The sequence below is a fragment of the Cyanistes caeruleus genome, chromosome 23 (assembly GCF_971803275.1).
Source record: "Cyanistes caeruleus chromosome 23, bCyaCae1.hap1.1, whole genome shotgun sequence".
Lineage (NCBI taxonomy): Eukaryota > Metazoa > Chordata > Aves > Passeriformes > Paridae > Cyanistes > Cyanistes caeruleus.
Window position 1 is genome coordinate 4,108,930 of NC_141723.1, and position 18,415 is coordinate 4,127,344.

The window sequence follows — 18,415 nt, forward strand, 5'->3', positions numbered from 1 at the left end:
CCAGCGAGCCCAAACAGTTTGAATTCCTCATCTTCTGCCTCTGGAGCTCTGAATCCCTCCCAGAGCACGCTCAGCCAGTTGTAATCCACTGCTGAAAAGCAGCACTCACTCCAGAGTTCAATAATAATGGTAATTTTACAGCCTGGTGTCAGGGTAATAAACTCTTCCACCAGGCAACTACTGTGACCACCAGGAAAGTTTTATTTCTCGAGGTTCAACAGTTTCCCTGTGACTAATGTACCCTTGGAGGAGAGGTGACTTCCCTCGAAAAAGAGCACAGATGTATCTGTGTTTGCAGTTAAGGCTCACTAACCACTGGCATCAATCTGATAAGCATCTGATAGGGCCCAATTATGCCATTTCTCAGCTTTGGAGTGAATAAAATTTATTTTCTAGCCCACAGGAATGTGAATAGATTGGTTTTAGTCCTGTATCCCAGCATTATTTAAGATTAAGCTCCTTTTTTTCTGAGAGTTATCACCATATCCACCAAGAGCAAATCTATTTGTGTGTTATGTTTAAAAGTGTAGGAGAGGGAGAAGAACAATGAGAGGGTGAGAACCAAGGTAAGAAAGAGAAGGAAATCATTACACACTTGAATTAATGAGTTATTTCCTTACCCAGCACAAATAACGTCCATAACCACTGTCTCCCAAGCTCACACTCCTGGGAAAGTCAAGGAATGCACAAAACTGATTGGCAAAAAATTGTTAAAATACTGGCCAAGGCTTTGGAAATTGATTATTTTCAAACATCAGAGGAAATTCAAAAAGCTTTATCAGTTTTTGGCTGCTACAGCCCTGTAGGGAATCCTAATGTTCCTCATCCAAGGGCTGCACACTTGGAGAGGTCTAGATGTAAATAAAAAAAGTTGAAATTAATTAAAAGTTAGGAATGCTGCAGCCAGGATCTCTTTAGCCAGTGAAGAAAAGGGGGCAAGTCCGAAGATGGAACGATCTGAACTGAGAAATGAGTTTCTTGGAAGTGTTTCCACTTGTGCAGGGAGACTCCCTCAATGATTTTGCCTCAAAAATCACGAGTAGAGTGTCAGCCCTAAACATGTGATGCTCAGAATTTAAAAGTTCAGTAGCTGGAAGGTGCAGATAAAGACCCAGAGGTTGACTGGGGATTTTTGTGTGTTTTTGATCAGAGCCCATCATTCTGAAAATCTTCACAGTATCTCTAGGCACAACTCTTGAAAGAAAAAAAAAATAAAATAAAAAGATTCTTTTTGAAACCAAGTTGACACCACTAAAATATTTTTGTTAATTAAGTGACTGAGGGCACACTGCTGATGAGGGAACAGGAGCTAATTGCTGCTGTCTGGCTGGTGATGGGCTCTGAGGGCTGTGCAGGGTTTTGATTCCTGCTCTCAGCTCTGGAACAGCCTCCAAATTTCATTGGGAATCCTGCTATGGGTCAGTTTTCCACACCTCCAGAAGGAGAAATAAATCCACTGGATTATCATCCACCCTGTGGCTCTGAGCAGAGATTCCAGCAGGGAGATTGAGAGAGGGAAATCAATGAACTCCTTCCAGAGCCTCTCCCTCCCCTTGAGTGCGTCCTTATCCCGTTCCAGATGGGCCTGAGGAGCTGAGAGTGTCCTGGAACAGCTCAGGGCAGGGTGTTCCAGGCTGGGAGGAGCTGAGAGTGTCCTGGAACAGCTCAGGGCAGGGTGTTCCAGGCTGGGAGCTGCATTTTGGTATAAACTGGGAGCAGCAGTGGCCCCCAGAGATCCTTTGGGCCTGCTGGGAAAAACAAACCTGGGAGCTGCCAGTATTGGTGGGTGTGATTCCATTGTTTTATCAGAGGGTGAGGGCAGGCTGTGGAGAGAGCCCAGACCAGAATTTATGGGTTTTTTTTTATTTCATGGCATGTCATGGTGAGGAATGGGAAGCTGGGATCACCCCTACCCCACCCTGGGCTTTGACTCCTCAGTGCACACACTGTCCTTTTTAAAGGGTCCCCCTGTTCTCATTGGGGTGCCTGAAACCACAGAATTGTCCTAATATATGTTCCTCTCTTTATTTAAGAACTTAAAACATGTCCAACCTCTTCCAGCCTTGTAATTCCATGCACATCCTCCAAATATTTTAGCACCAGGGTGATTCTGAAGGTCCCTTTCAACCCAACCCATCCTTTAATTCTGTGATCTCACCCACCTTCAGTTTCCCCTCTCATTTTCAATAACATTGGTGCTGTCAGTAATTATTTGCAAAAGGCAGATATTGGAATACTTCTGTTTGGATGGAAAGGGATGATTGCAGCACTCTGGGTTTGGAGCAAGCTGAGGTTGGATTCCCAGATAAGGAGGCTACAGGGACATTTTACAGGTGCTGGCTGAGGAGCAGCGCCCTTGTTGCATTGATTGCTTTAATGATGACCTGTAATTGTTGTATTAATCACGGGCAGGAGCACCAGGAGCGTGGAGAAAACGCTGTTTTAGTGGAAGGAAAGGAAAACGAAAGGAAAATTTTTAGTGGAAAAAAGGAATAATGACTATTGCAATGCTGGGGATTGCACCTTGGGAGCCGAATTCCCAGGGCTGGCTCCCAAAGCTTGGCTTTGGCCATGGATTTGGGCAGTCCAGGTGGGGATTTTTTGCCTGTCTGTCCAGAAACAGGGAGGTACCTGGCTCTGCTGGCAGGGGCCCCACGGTTTTTGCAGACAGATGCTCCCCCACCAGCCCAGATGCTGCCTTTGCCCCAGCCCTGAACAAGGCAAACAGAGAAGCCTTCTCTTCATCAAATTCATTTGCAGTGATCGGTCCCCAAGCTCCTTTGAGAGAGAGGAGGAGAAGGAGCCCGAGAAAGCCTCCCAAAATCTTATCCAAACCTATTTTAAAAGCAAAAAAAAAAATTAGAAAATAGCAGTGTGCAAGTCTGTCTGCAGCTACAGCAGAGGGAAGCAGATGCAAGCAAGGCTGCCCATGCCTTGTGAAGCTCTGTGAGCTCCTGGAAGGCAGCCAGGGCTGAAATCATGGCTGGAGGCAGCAGCACCCTTTTCTCCCCTCTGCCTGAGCTGCTCGCTGACATTTGTGCTTTACTGTACATTTGTGCTTTACTGTACATTTGTGCTTTACTGTACATTTGTGCTTTACTGTACATTTGTGCTTTATTGAGGCACGGAGCACAGACTGTGCCCTGCAGTGGACAGGGCACTGCTCAGAGCTGGAGATCTCCGGGCATGGATGAGCTGTGGGAATCCTGTAAGGGCAGGAGCAGCCCCCCAGCCCCTGGGATTGAAGACACCTCCCTGTGTGGAGCTGCTGACACCCTCAAACCACTCAGGGTTGTTTTGCTGTGGGTCAGGAGAGGTGGTGTGGCTGTTCCTTGGGGGTCACTGGGGTGTTAGTGCTGCCCCTGAGCTCCAAAACCTGCTCCTCCAAAATATTGGGGGATCCTGACACACCTACAGCTGTGTCTTTGTGTCCCCTACTGCAGAGGATGAGATGTGGTGATGTGCAATACAAATATTTTGCATTTTCCTTCCTATTCCAAGTCCCTTTCAGCCTTGCCCCTCCTCATCCCACATTTCATTTTTTCAGATTTCTTTAGCTGGCATTCAGCTCTCCTGTTTTACTGCAGAGGGATTGTCTCTGCTCCGACATGATTTATTTATTTATTGTTCTTTGTCTGGGCACCTCAGACTGTGCTTGAGTTGCAGTTATTTTGCAAGTCAGCTCATGGGCACCGTCCCATTTCGCTGGAATTTTCAGTTCCCATCCTGGGTGCTCAGCCTGTGTCTGGCTCCCTGTGTGTGGCATGGATGGGCACATTCAGCTGCAGCACTCACAAAGCTTTCTTCTTTTCTTCTGCTTTTCTTTTCTTCTTTTCTTCTGCTTTTCTTCTTTTCTTCTGCTTTTCTTTTCTTCTTTTCTTCTTTTCTTTTTTTTTTTTAATTTTTTTTAAGAGGCTGCTGAAATTTGAAATTGCTGAAACTTGAAATTGCTGAAACTTGAAATTGCTGAAATTTGAAATTGTTGAAATTTGAAATTGCTGAACCTTGATCATAAAAGATGTCAAGAGGAAAAGCCAGAAATGATCCTTTAAGGGCACTCTTTGATATTTGGGCAAGTGAACCTTGAAAACCTCCCTTGTTTCCTGTTGTTCCATTCCTTGTTTTCTCTCATAAAGTTGTTTGGTTTTGGGGTTTTTTTTTTCCCTTTTCTGAAGACTTCCAGAGTACACAACCTCCCTGAAAGTCTATTGCTCCCAAAAGAAGGTTTTTCTGAAGGTTTTGACCCAGGTCCATCTCCTGTCCCAGCTGCAGCTCCTTTTCCTTTGAGGTGAAGCCAAAGCTGCTGAAATTCATGTCAGTGCTGGAGGTTGGGGAATTATCCAGCCCAGAGGAGGGGCTGGGGTTGGTGGGGACACTTCACCTCCAGTTTCCTGTCCAGGGCAACACAAGGGGATCCTTCTGGAGCCAAAATTTGTCTCTCACCACCGGTGATCCACCTCCAAATCTCTCCTTCCCTCCATGGTGGAGAAACCCCTTGGTTTGAGTTTGGTTTTCAGAGGCAGTATTTCATAAGCTGGGCATTTTAAGGCACAAAATCTACCTTTTAAAAGGAAAAATAATTCAAATTATCTCCTTTTAATCATGCCTGTGTTCTGGTGAGCTGCACTTTTCCCTTGCCTGCAGCTCTCTGCTTCTCCAAACAATCCCCCAACGCCTGCAGGAAGGGAATTGAAATGTGCTTGGCAGCTCCGTTCTGCAAAGCCTCGATAATTTTTTGTCATCGATCCAAAATATCTTATGCCACTTCACCGACGTGAGGTCACCCTAATTTCATCCCAGGGCTGCTGGTAGAGGTTTTTTTTTTTGGTGTGTGTGTGTCCTGACTGCCCTCACCCCCTCCCCAGCTCGTTTTGTTGGAGGTTCAGTCGCTGCGTGAGGTAGCTCCATCCTCGGCGTGTGTTGTGATCTGGGAATTTGGTGGCTAATTACTGCCTCTGCCTGCAAAACAGGCTGCACATCCTGCCCTGGGACACCCCTGACCGGCCTGCAAGAAAAACAAGCTCCCCTTTAGAGTTTCTCCCTAGAAAATCCTTGGTTAGCAGCAGAAAATACCTGTCTGCAAGAGAGAGGCTGTGCTGCTTTCAAACAGCAAAAAACCCAAACCTGTGTTTTTTCTGCTCTGAGCAGGGCTTGGGGTGACACCCAGCCTCGTCCAGAGTGGCTTCAACATCCCCCAAAATCTCGCCAGGAGGATGAAATTTTCTTTTCTCTTCCCTTTCTGGTCACGTTTTACCACTGGAGTTACTCAGCGAATTAATAGGTATAGAAATGCAAAGCTCTTTTCTTATTACACGCCATCGATCTGATTGCAGTGTCATTAATTGAAAGACTCGGGAAATGTGATGGATGGTTCAGTTCAGGATTCCACATTCGTTTTGGCATAGCCCTGCAGGAGAAAAGCTGCATGAAGCTGATTGAAGGGCTCTTTTTGTCTGACATGAATTATTCTTTCATTGTCAAACCTTGTAACAGCATTCAGACATAGGGAGATTTACAATGTGAAATCCTAAATGGGGTCTATTCTTAAAATAAAATTAGAAAAAAAAAAAGAGAGAGAGCTTTATCTTGCAACGTTGAAAATAGCTATGTTTAAAAAAAAAAAAAGACAACCCCACAACTATTCCTCCAAATTAAATATCTTCTGCAAAACCCAAGGGGCTGATGTTTCTCACTTAATTTTAAATTATTCCGATGGTGAGGCCTTAAATGAATAAAACAATTGCTTTAATCACATAACGGTTGTCAACATTTTTATTACATTCAAATATATTTGTTTGTGTGAGAGGGTTTGTTTGTTCTCCCCACTGCTGTCATTCCCCCAGCAGAACGATTTGTCCGATTAGCTGGGAATCCTGCTCGTCCTGGAAAATTACACCAGGCTTTCCTTTCTCTTTGGGGAAAACCTAGGTGGACGCTGCCGAAATGTTTATTCAAGGAAATCATTCTGCATTTTAGAAAACATTAAAAAAAAAACAACCCAAACAACAACAAACCCCACCAGCTCTCTGTGCAAAGATTTCAGCTTTTCCCAGCTGCTGGCTGCGGGCAGATCTTATCAAATGAGCTTTGGTGGGATTTGGGTTTATTTTATTTTTTTATTTTATTTTTTTTGCCGTTGATCCCAGGCAGCTCTGTGGTTAAATTCTTTTGTCTGTATAAAAATTCGTGCCAGGCTCTGAGGGCTGGGAGATGAAACCATTGAAAAGCAGCAGAGAGGAGCAGCCCCGCTCCTCTTTACACCCCCAGATCGCTGCGCAAAGTTGATGAAGAGTTTGGAATGCCAAGCAGCCACCCAACTTGTAGGCTCATTTAAGAATAAAACACTGAAATAACATTATCCGAGATGGGAATCAATGTCATGCCTGTTACAAATGCTGGAGCTGGGAGAATAGCGAGATTACACAGAGCAGGCAGATTAGATGAAGAAGAGTATTCGATTACATTACATCTGATTAGTGCTGTCTATTCATCTGTGTGGGGCTTTTTTTAATCTTAAAGAAAGCTGGCTTATTTTATGGGAATGGGCTGTGGTGAGAAAGCTGAAAGCTGGAAGAATTAGATGTAAAATAGTGTTGGGAATAGGCAGCTCTCTGTTTTAGCCACCTTCCTCCCTCAGCTCCTTTCCCATCCCCGGATCTGCGTGCCCAAGTGTTTTAGCAGACAGATCACCAGAGAAATGACACTTTTTACTATTATTTAACCACTTTTCACCCCCAGAAAGGCATCACTTTCTGCCTGACCCCCTAAACAAATGCCCCTTCCCACCTGAGCTGGACATTTGCAGTGAGCCTGGCCCGAGGAACGAGATGAGAAATTCCCACTAAAGTGGGGAAAGAGCCTTTTTTTTCCGAGACTAAGGAATAAACGGCATTGATGGGAAATGTTGTCCTCATCCCCCGCCCCCTCCCCCTGCCTATCTGCACGGAATACCCTCCCGAATGTGGATTTTAGAAGGTCTCATTGTTCAGGGAGAGGGTTGAGATTATTTTGGTGGGTTTATTTTAGGGGGGGAGGTTTTTTTGGGAGGGTTTTCCCTGCCCTGAGAGCGGAGCTGGTCCAGCCAGGGATGCAGAGCCCGGCCGCTGCAGGTGATGCTCCTGACTGGGAATCTCCAGTTCTCCTGCAATTCCCAAGTTTGGGAGTGGATGGTGGGTCAGAGCACAACACCCACCCAGCAGCGGGGTTTTTCCAGCCCGTTCCTGCTTTATTTTCAGGCTCAGCTCTGGGATGCTCCCAGCCAGGGCTTCTCGGGGCAAAGCTGTTCCTGCAGCTCTCCTTTAATCTTGAGCACCTTCAGTGTCGTTAGCAGCTCCAACCTTCCAGCCACTGGCTGTTCCTAAAAGGTGAGGGAGCTGGGGAGGGGTTGCTTTCATCAGTTATTTGAAATTGAAGATGATTTAATTTAATTTTTTTTTTATATTTTTTATAATTTTTCTTTTTCCTTTATGCTGTCTCAAGCTAAATAAACTCAGTTCCTCTGAGCCCAAAAGCAGCGAGGATATTTTGCCTTTGGTGTCACTAATTAGCCTCCCACGGAAGCTGAGATCAGGAGAAAGGGAGATAACGAGAGAGTTTGTGCAGCCTTGCAGGGGGGAAAAAAATGATGCTTATTCTCATCCCCAAACTCTGTGGAACCGCTTCGTTTTCGGAGTTCCCCGCACTCCGAAATGCGGGCTGGATAATTTCTGCAAATTCAATTAGAGTTTGGAGCCCGTGGCCGCTCTGATCAAATCTGTGTAAATAACATTGTCCCCAGCCTGTGTTGTCACCTCTGAAATGCTCTCTGGATCGCAGCCTAGCTCTGTCTTTTCTTGTGGTGGAGTCAGGGTGGTGCTGGATTTCGGAGCTTTTTGCATTTTATTGTTTTTGATTTTATTCAGGGCTTTTTTATTATTATTTTTTTTAATTTAATTCTTTTTAGGGTTTTTGGGAGGGTTTTTCTTTAGCTCGTTTTGATTCTGACAGTTTTTAAAGGTGAGGCTCATTTTTTTGTGAGGTTAAGAAGAAGGAGAGAGTAAAAGGTACCGTATCTTTCTTCTTAATTGTTTGGCTTAAGTCTAAAACATCTGAAAAAAAACCACCCTTAAAATGATCTTAGAAGTAACAGTCGCTTAATTAATAAAAAAATAGTAACAGATTTAGCTTACCCTCTTTATGGACTTAACTTCAGGAAATTAGGCATCCACTCTGTCTCCTCTGCAATAATCAGTTTCTTATCTAACAGATATGAAACGACCAAATACATCTTACATCATTCGCATCCTTTAACTCAAAACAATTGCTCAAAAAAAAATAAAAATAAAAAATAAAATAAAATGGAAGCACTGCAACAGCTCAGAGCATCTTTTACTTTAAACCCTTTTAAGTCCCCCGTTTATTCCCATCCCAGCTCGGCTTAATTCCCTTTTATTGTGTCGTTGGGCTGAAAATAGACAGTGCCATGCCTAATTGTGCTGCTATTCCACATTAATAACCTGGAACTTTGCATCCCAGCGAGCGAGGAGCACGGAAAAAAAGGCAGAAACAGATGCAATTATTTGTTGCTGGCTAAGTTACTGTACGTGACCCAGGTGCTGGAGGACTATTTGCATGTGTTTCTCACCTTTGTTCACCTAGACACATGGGGATCTGGAGCTATTGCTGACTAATTGATAGTTGTAGTAACTGCTATAGGCTCCTTAGATTAGAAATGCATGCAGACGTGTGTCTTGATTCAAACATTAAGGAACACACACACTCTCACTTACTTACACGGGCAGAAAGTCTTCATACTATTAGAGGTGTGTGATGGAGATAGCAGGACATAAAACAGAAGAGAGAGAGACACAGGGAGAGAGAGAGAGACAGAGACAGAGAGATGGCATGCAGCATATATACCCCTACAAATAGTTCTAAAATGCGTTTGCAAATGCAGAAGTCTTCAGAACCATCCAACAGTTCAGCACAACCCTTTTTATCTCTTCTCTGCGGGACGTCTCCATCCAGATTACTCGAAAAAAGCGGAAAAGGTGAGAGCTCTGCCATCTTAGCTCTGAATTCATCTGATTTCCCCCCCTTTTTTTTAATATATATATATATATATATATATATCCCCCCCCTTCTCCCTTGTATTCCTCATGCCATTGTCCATTCTTATGATGGCAGCCGCCCTTGCTCTTGAATGCAAGTGTCACAGCGGGAGCAAAAAGGGTTCAGGGCTGCATTGTCAAAGCCATGGTTGCCTATTGTTTCTTAGCCTTTCACTGCTCTGCTTTTCCGAGCCTCTTTCCCTATCAGTGGCCCCTGTCAAGGGGAGGAGTAGGGAGAAAATTGCAAGAGTTAGTCGTCCTTTTTATTGCACACTGTTATGATAAACAGCCCCAGCAATACATCCCACAAAATTAGGAATTATAACGACGGGACGGGGGGAAAAAAAGAAATTTCTTTGTAGGTTTGCGTTTGGCGCTGCCCTTATGTCAAAAGCTTGGTTTTCTTAGGAAAGACTTTTGTATTGGTGTTTTTTTGGGTTTTTTTTTTTTGGTGGTTTTTTTTGGTTGTTTTTTTTTTTTTTGCCCAGCAAAAAATAGAGGCAGCTGCAAAGTGAACAGTGAGCTATTTAGTCACAAGGTAAAAATTTCCTGTTGCTATTTGGATACTGATGCTTTTCAATTTTAAAGGTGTTGTGGGGGGGGAGGAAGCATGACTGAAAGCATTTCTCTAGCTGTCCATCCATTCATCCATCCATCCATCCATCTCTATTTTATGTTTTAAAAGCAATTGAAAACGGGGTTTTAAAAAGGCCAGGGAGGCTGTTTGCGAGTTGGTTTTATTTGGGGGGGAAAAAGAAAAAAATAAATAAAAATCTCTCAGTGCAGAATGAGGTTTGTGTTTCAGCTGATTGAATCTTGTGCTGGGAGATGAAGGGGGGATGAGTGTCCTGCTCGTGCCAGAAAGTGCTGCTTTGTCAGGGCATTCAAAGTAAAATCTTGTCACAATTTCTTCCTTTGGTGGAAGGCGAAAATAAATGAATATAGGCAGGAGTTTGCTTGATGTTTAAACGTGTGTTTGATTGTCTTGTGTGTGCACAGGCCAGTTCTGCCCGTGTTCAAAACTTCAGGGAGGTTACAAAGTCATGGCCTCAAAAGTTTTTTTGTTTTACTGCGTTTGAGGTGATATTGCTGCGAGGAGAAAATTATCTCTAAAAGGGAGCTGCCCAGAAGAGTGCAAACATATTTATGTGTTCAAGATGTAAATATTTCACTCATTTCACTTTCATTATTATTTTTTTTTTTTAACTTGACTTTAAAAAAAAATCTAACAAAGTGAAAGGGAAGCAAATGCAATTTGGTTTGTGCTTTTAACTGTTTCTATAAATATGAGCATCATCCTTTCAATCCTTAAATTTATTCTCTCTGCCCTCACTGTACAGGATATTTAACAGTCTGGGGGTTTAATTTTTGGAAGCCTATTATTATGTTTTTTTGGCTGAGCTGTTACATGATCAGAAATTATTAAAAGCAAACACTGCAGACCGTTCAAATATCTGCTGCTTGAGGCTGAATATCTGAGCCATTGCAAACGTCTCGTGCTATTTTATCATGTCTAATAATACCAGTGCTTGCACAGATGTAAATATGGTTTAAGTCTTAAAGAAGCTGGCAGGGAAATACTCCTCAAACTGCTGGGTCCTTGGGCTTGGTTTTGGTTCTGTTGCAGAATATCGAGCTGGCCGAGCCTCCCAAATGAGAGGTTTTGGTGGGAATTTAGAAAGGGGGCCAAGATATTTCACCTGGATTCCCTCTTAACTCTCAGGATGCCGAAATAGAAGTGCTTTGAGGACCAAATTCTCCCAGTCCATCCTGCAGACAGCTCACTTTGCCTTTTCTCCCCCGTGCTGGTGCTTTTTACACTCATTTATTGTCCTGCACCGCCAAGTTCTAGGTCAAGTATGCGCCTGTTTGGAATATCTTTACGTTTGAAACTTTTTTTTTGAAGAAATGATGAAAGAACTCTGGCCTTGTTTTAAATCAAGCTCTGAATGCAGCTGAGGCCACCCTGGGAGCACAATGTTTAATTTCCATTCGACATCTGCCTTATATTTACCATTGCAGCCCCGGGTCTGCGTGGAAGGAGCACTTATCGTTGATAAAAAGTTTGGCATCTCTTTTGTCAGAGGTTGTAATTTCTTTTTCTCTCAATCTGGACTGTCATTTTGTAAAATCTTTTGTCACCGGAGCTGAATGGAAAACCTGGAATGTGCAAGAGATTAAAGAAATGGGGGAAGAGGATTCAAATGTGCAGAGCAATTCTGGTCGCTTCACTCTCCGAGACAGATGGTGCCTAATCCTGATTTTTCCTTATTCCAGTGTAAATTCCGAGCTGTCCCGCTGAATTCACGGCTGAATACTGATGAATCAGGATCAGGCCTGGCTCGTTTCTTTGCTTTTTGAGGCTGTGGGTTTATCTGGCAGAGCTTCCTGCATGCACAGCTCTGCTTTTGCACTCCTGGTGAGAGATGCCCACTGAGTGACTCCACCAACCCCGAGTCCTGCTCCTCCCTCCTCCTCCTCCACTCTGACCTCCCAAATCTAGGAGTAAATCTTTGAATTACTTGAGGTGTTTTCTTTAGGTAGGGAAATCTTAGAGCTGAGGGAGAATTTGGTGTGTCTGCACACTCCAGAGTGCCAGGGGAATGTGGTGGTTTGCCAGGGGGGAAAAAGAAGTTTTTTTAGAGCAAAGGCAGAAACATTTGGGCCCAGAGATGAAATTTGCTGTAAAAAGGGTGATTCAGGGGGAGAGGTGTTCCAGTCTGATCTGTTTCAGGTGGAGAAGGGAAAGCTTCACTCTGTTTAATTTTTTAAAAATGATTTTATCTCCTTATTAATCAAAACAACTTGTGTTCACGCTGCTTTTAATATGAGCATATAAAAATGGGTTTTTTTGCCCCAGATTCCATTCTTGTACTCTGAAGTTCTCTGTGTGGTGTCAGCTCAAGTCCCAGGCACCTATTTCACTCTTTCTCGTGGGATTTCAGTGAGCAACTCTTACAGTTCTGTTCTGCAAAGAAAGAAATAAATATATCTCTTTTTTTTCCCCCATCTCATAGGACTAACTTCAGTGGGAATTGCTCATGAAAAAGAGAAAGGATCACCTGGATTCTTCTGGAGCTGGGAGCCAGGGCTGGAAATCTCCAGGAAAGACCTGCCCAAGGCACAGGAAGAAGATCTGAGCTCTGCAGAGGCTCCATCACACCTGGAGCTTCAGGCAAGCACCACCTCCCCTGTTTGGAGCTTCCCTGGTGAGTCCTTGTGAGCTCTCACACGCAGAAATTGTGTCAGCAAAGTTTTATTTCGTTCAGATTTGATGAGAATTTGGTGCATTAATCAGGGTTCTTGTCCCCTGCCAGTGGCCAGGGTGTCACTGCACACTTGTGGAGAGTTTATAGAGTCCAGAATGCAACAAGAGCTACCCCAGAGTTGTGTCAGGAAAAGCTGAACCCTTGGATTATGAACCTTTGGCTAATCCCAAATCCATTCTGTGTTACTTTAAATCACTGATTAGACAACCCTCTGCCTTTTTAGGATTTTGGGGTGTGCAAACCCCCAGAACTGAGCCACCACCATGGATTTGGTGTCCAGGTGGGCTCTGTGTGCCACAACCTTCCCAGGGGATTGGCACTGCTTTCCTCCTTGTTCATGGAATTTATCCCTTGATGGGAGAAAAGCCTGGCAGGTAGAAAAGAGATTCTTTAAAAGTAGAAGAGTCTGAAATAAGGCATGAAAGAACTTCTTATCTTCCACTGGGAAAAGCCTGCTTGGAGAGACTCATTCAGGCAGGGGAAGCTGTGGGAGAAGTGTGCAGTGAGAGACCAGCCAGGCAATTATTGTCCTAATGGGTGAGATGATGTTGGTTTTCAGGAAATCAGGGCAAATTTGTGGTTAACTCTGAGTGCTGGAAAAGTTCTGAATGCAGGGGGTGTGCAGGGACAGCCCCTGATCTGATGGAAACTGTCACAGCATCAGTTGGATGCTTCAGGAACAGGGGGCAAGGCAGGAATTCTTGTGTGGGAATGTCAGGGACCTGTCCTGACTTCCCTGAGTTCTGGCAGTTTTGTGCTGGCAGATTTCACTCCTCCTTCTTCAAAATATGGGCCAGAGTTTAACCAAAGCAGAACTTTGAAAGTTCAGCAGGAAACTTTCACGTGACAATATTGGCAAGGAAGAGAAAGAAGAGTTTTTTTAATGACTGTTGCTTTCTTTCCAACTCGGGTCAATTGCTCTGTTTTGGTGTCGTGTCAGAAGTGCCTCGTGTGCTCAAAGCTGCCTTAATTCACATTTCAGAACATTATTTCCCTTTGCCACAAGGTGATTTGGGTGGGAAAGCGATTTGTAGAACAATTTCACTTGTATTTATACACCTGCAACCTGCTCTATTGCTTTCATCAAGCTCTGCATGGAATTCCCACTTCTATGGACAGGAATGAATTTTCCTGAGCCAGGGTGGTGGGTGTGGAAACACTGGGCATGTCCTGAGAATTGTGGGCATTGATTTGTTTCTTTACATTTGTTTTGACTACAAAAGACTCAACCTGGGTGTGAGTTATAGGTTTAAAAAAGGGAATTTCACAGATTGTGTTTCCACCTGTTCTTTTGGTTTACCAGTAATTTTTTGTCCGTGGTTTGAGAAGGGACACTCATGTCTGGTGTCACCTCTTAGGGCCTGGTTGCTTTTTCAGTTGCTGCAGGATTTAGAGGAATTTAGAGAGTTTTAGATGGGGTTTTGGGAAGGAATTCCTGGCTCAGAGGGTGGGGAGAGCCTGGCACAGGGTGCCCAGAGCAGCTGGGGCTGCCCCTGGATCTCTGGACGTGCCCAAGGCCAGGCTGGATGAGGTTTGGAGCAGCCTGGGACAGTGGGAGGTGTCCCTGGAATGGGATGGGATTTAGGGTCCCTTCCAACCCAAACCATTCCATGATTTCTGTAAGTTTAAGAGGCCTGTTCAGGCCTTTATCAAAATCAAAATGAGCTCTTAACTGATGGTAGTTTTCCCATACCAGCTTTTCATTTTCTTGTCCAGCTTCATCCTGCTTTACGTGGCAAAACCACTCAAAGAATAAGAACAAGACACAAATAATAAGTTACAAATAATATTCTGGGTAGGATTAGCTGAGCTGAGCACAGGTGGGACCCAAGCCCCTCAGGAATGTGCCAGTGTTGGCTTTAAGAGCAATAAACCAGGTAAAGTCATGTTCTTCTTCCTCCAGAATTTACCCCAGCCTTTGTTTCTGGTTCTCCCTCCCCCTGTTGTGCTGTTGATAACCACCCTGATTTCCACCTCTGGTTCAGATTCCTGCCTGTGCATAGAAAATCCTGCCAGCTTTCTGCCAAGTCATCACCTTTTCAACATGCAAATCCCCCCTAAAACCTCCCTTCTTCAGTATTGACCACATGAAATGATTTATTCCTCTGAAATATCTGTGTTTCTGTCAGGGCTGTGGAGAGATGAGCCATCTCTGAAGGAACTGGGTGGAATTTTCACTGTAACCATGGTTCTTTCTCCTCATTTCTGGATTTGTTGTGAAATAAGCTTGAGTCAAGGCATCATGTCAAGGGATTTCAGTTATTCTTGGGATGCCTTTTAGAATTCTGTATAAATAACGGGTGATTAAACAACAAATTAAATCGATTCAGGGGTGCAATCTGCTGCCCTGAACAAAAAGCACCCAGTTGGATTTAAAACTCAGGAATGGGGAGGGAAAACCCAATGGTGGTGGTGATTACCCAGAGCAGCTGCTCTGGTTGAGGTGACCCTGGATTTGATGGATTTTAAGGTTCTTCCCCACCTTTCAGTGATTTTATAAACACCAGTGGAGGATTTTCTCTTGCTGGAAGCCACAGGGTGGATGAGGAATGGGATTAAACCCAAAATACTTTGGTTGGATCCCAGGAAGTTGCACCAGAGACCTTCTGAGGTCCTCTCAGGTTCTGGTTTGGCTCAGAACCTTGAGTGGAGTCACAGAACTGATTAAATTAATTTCATTTTTTCTCTTTGGACAGTATTCCTGCGTTTAAAGGTCCTGAAATCTGCAAATGTCACACTGCTGCTGTCTGCTTGTTTGATAAATATGCATTTTTCTATTTGCATCTATTATCTTTTAGTAAGAGTTGGTTTTTTTTCTTATTCGTTACTGCTTGTGTTCCCTCTTCGAATTATTGGGCAACATATAATGACAATAATAATAGTATTAGTAGTAGTAGTAGTAGTAATAATAATAATAATAATAATAATAATAATAATAATATCAGGCAGCAGAAATGTTCTACCAAACCCTAAATGTCTCAAAGAACCTCTGGAATTGATCCTATAGGACAAGCTGTAGGTTTGGGGCTCCTCCAGGAAGAAATTTGCCCAAATTTTCTCTTACTCTGATCTATTTTAGACATTCCTACCAAAATCCCAACCACTGCAGAAAGTGCCTTCTGCCCACTTTTTTATTTATTTCAATTTTTTTTGGCTGTTGGGCTTCTTGGTGCAAAATGCTCAGATTTGGCTTTTTGGGAGAATTCCACTGTGCAAATATCACCCCTCTGAGGCTTTAGGAGCTTTAGGAGACACATCTGGATCATGGAACATTTCTTCATTGTAAGGGCTGCCCTTAGAATATATTTATAACCTTTTTATTATTATTATTTTTTATTTTTATTTTACATCTGTAGGAGCTGGGAGCCAGGAGAAAAGTCTTGTTTAGCAGCGGATTCAGCCTCAGATAAAATCTAAGCCCTTAATTTAAAACAAAAGCTGATGAGGAGTTTTTCACTAAGACATTTTTCTATTGAAAACTGTAATAGCTCAGTGAGTTAAATCCTGGGAGAGGTTTTTTAATATCTCCTTGCAAAGAAATGAAGAGAGAGTTCAGTTCTGCTGGAGTTTTCAGAATTGCTGGAAGAAGCACGAATATTTGTGTGTCATCTCACGTGATTTAAGATAATCCCAGAGCTTTGTAAACTTTCCAGGGGTGACGCAACTTTTGTAGGGTGTAAAGGGGAGAATGGGGATGGGGAGACAGAGAATGGAAGGAATTAGAGGGAAGGAAGTAAATAATCAAGTTTATAGTTGAATTGAGTAATTAATAAAATCATGGTAAATAAAAGAAGTGAGAGTTCAGTGTTCAAATCCACTTTGGATGGATGTTATTTAATTTTGTGATAATCTAAACTTTTGTAAATGATATTTTGGGATCTTCTGAGCCATCTGTTTTGGGGACAGTGTTCAGAGCAGCTCAGACCAGGGGCTGGGTGACAAATCCTCATTGTCCTGAGGTTTAAACCAAACTTGTTGTGGCTGCAGATGACAGGCTGAGCTTCCCAGAATTCTTGTTGTCCTTTCAGTGTGTGCTTCATCAAGCAGGCTGTGATTAATTGCAGCAGGGCTGCTTTTAATTTGGAACAGAATCTCAGGCTGAGCTTTCCCTGGATGTACAGATCATATGTGGGCTGGATGTGCTGATTTGTAAAAAATATGTATTTATATACATATATAATATTATATCTTCTAATTGTATAAATATATCTATCAAATACCTCTATTTATCTATTTAATCAATACCTATCTATCCACATAAACAGATTTTTGCTCTCTGATTGAGCCATAATCTCACCAATACTCCTGCCACACGTGTCTGTGGTGGTCTGGAAGGTCCAGCTGAAGTCTCAGAAGCTCTGTGTGAGTTGAGCTGCCTGTGGGACCCTCTGGAACGTGCCTGATGTGTGTCCCCTTTTCCTGGCAGTGCTGCTGGGCTGTGTCCTGCCCTTTCCTGCACAGACAAACCAGGGATTTGTGGCCTGTCTCTCCTCCAGCTTCCCCAGGGACAGCATTTGCTGCCTGCTGAGCTGGGTCTGACTCCCCTGAGCTCAGCCCCGCTGGCTGGGGGGCTCTGAGCTGGGGGAACCAGCTGGAAATGGGTTGCTTGGGATGCCCAGAGCAGGGCTGGCGTGGATGCAGAGGTTAATGATGCCAGGTTAATTAGCTGTCTCCACGGAGCAGTGCTGAGCAGGGAGGGTGTTGCCCTCTGTGAGCTCACACCTCAAGTGCTGTGTCCAGTCTGAGCCCTCAAACAGGTCCTGGAGGGGCTGGAGAGTGTCCAGGGCAGGGAACGGAGCTGGGAAGGGTCTGGAGCCCCAGGAGGGGCTGAGGGAGCTGGGAAAGCTCAGCCTGGAGCAAAGGAGGCTCAGGGGGAATTTCTGGCTCTGCACAAATCCCTGGCAGGAGGAGACAGCCGGTGGGATTTGGGATCTGCTCCCAGGAACAGGGACAGGAGGAGAGGGAACAGCCTCAGGCTGGGCCAGGGGAGGCTCAGGGTGGACAGCAGCAGGAATTTCCCCATGGAAAGGGAGCTCAGGCCTTGGCAGGGGCTGCCCAGGCAAGTTTGGAGTGCCCATCCCTGGAGATGCCCAAGGAATGCCCTGGCACTCAGGGCATCCTGTGGGGATGGGTCACAGCTTGGACTTGATGAACCTTAGGAACTACTGAAACAATTTCATTTTTGTGACATTCCAGGCTGATTTTAAGAGGAGGGGACTTCAGACATCTTCATGAACTGAAACACCCTAAAGAGGGACATTGATGATGGTGCTCACTGGGTTTTTTTACAAGTGGAATAGAAACAATAACCCAAATTCTCATCTCTCACTGCTTTGTTGACCATTGTACATCAGTTCAGTTCAGTGGGATGCTTCACCACAGGCTGTGGAACAGGGATATTACAGTGGTTGCAAAGGAATGTATGATTTTATGGAAAATTACGGAATGACTGTAAGTTGTGAGTCTGTTCTTGGTGATTTCTGCATGGATTTCAGTGAAGTGCAGATCTTAGGATGGGATTCTGGCTTTAGGAAAAGACTGACAGACAATGGCAGCATGTGCAAACCAGAAACACAGATGAGGAAATTTGTGTCAGGATCTCTGTCAGGTACAATTTAAGCTGGGACGTTTAAATAGAATTAAATAGTCTGTGGTGAAAATTCACAATAGGAATGCTGGGCTGGGTCCTGGACTGGAAGCTGATTTAACAGCCAACAAAGTGGTCTTTCAGGGAGCTCCAAAATGGATTTTGGGGTCAAACTCTTCCCAACACCTTATTGCCAGTGGGGTTTTCACCCCTCTAAACAAGGAGCTGCTGGCAGAACTCAGCCCTTAAATGGTACAAAATGAGCTCCCTGTGGCATCCTCAGCATTTTAAAACTTTCCAAAGTTGGGGCAGCTGCTGTCAGCAAAGGGATCCCGTGTTCTGCGTGCTCCCAGCCTGAGCTGTGCCAGGAAAGGCCCTCTCAGGTCAACAGCTTTCATTTCCTATTGAGCTTTCCTCGAGAGCTGAGTCACATTCTGCTTCAGCCTGCAGGAGCACTCACGGGAGGAGCA

The 18,415-nt window shown here is 44.2% G+C and overlaps 1 protein-coding gene and 1 long non-coding RNA gene across 2 annotated transcripts in view; one reads left to right on the forward strand and one right to left on the reverse strand.

Annotated features, from left to right (window-relative positions):
* Window positions 1-18,415, forward strand: part of LOC111939319 (uncharacterized) — a 143,051-nt gene that overhangs the window by 22,716 nt on the left and 101,920 nt on the right. Inside the window, exon 3 of the mRNA XM_086861031.1 lies at window positions 12,107-12,298. The gene's annotated coding sequence lies outside the window, so the exon portion shown is untranslated. The remainder of the gene's footprint in view (window positions 1-12,106; window positions 12,299-18,415) is intronic.
* LOC111939409 (uncharacterized) lies at window positions 11,895-16,743 on the reverse strand. Its single transcript, XR_002869269.2, has 3 exons — window positions 16,656-16,743; window positions 12,152-12,201; window positions 11,895-12,057 (listed from the first exon to the last, which is right to left on the reverse strand). It is a non-coding gene; the product is annotated as an uncharacterized LOC111939409 (long non-coding RNA).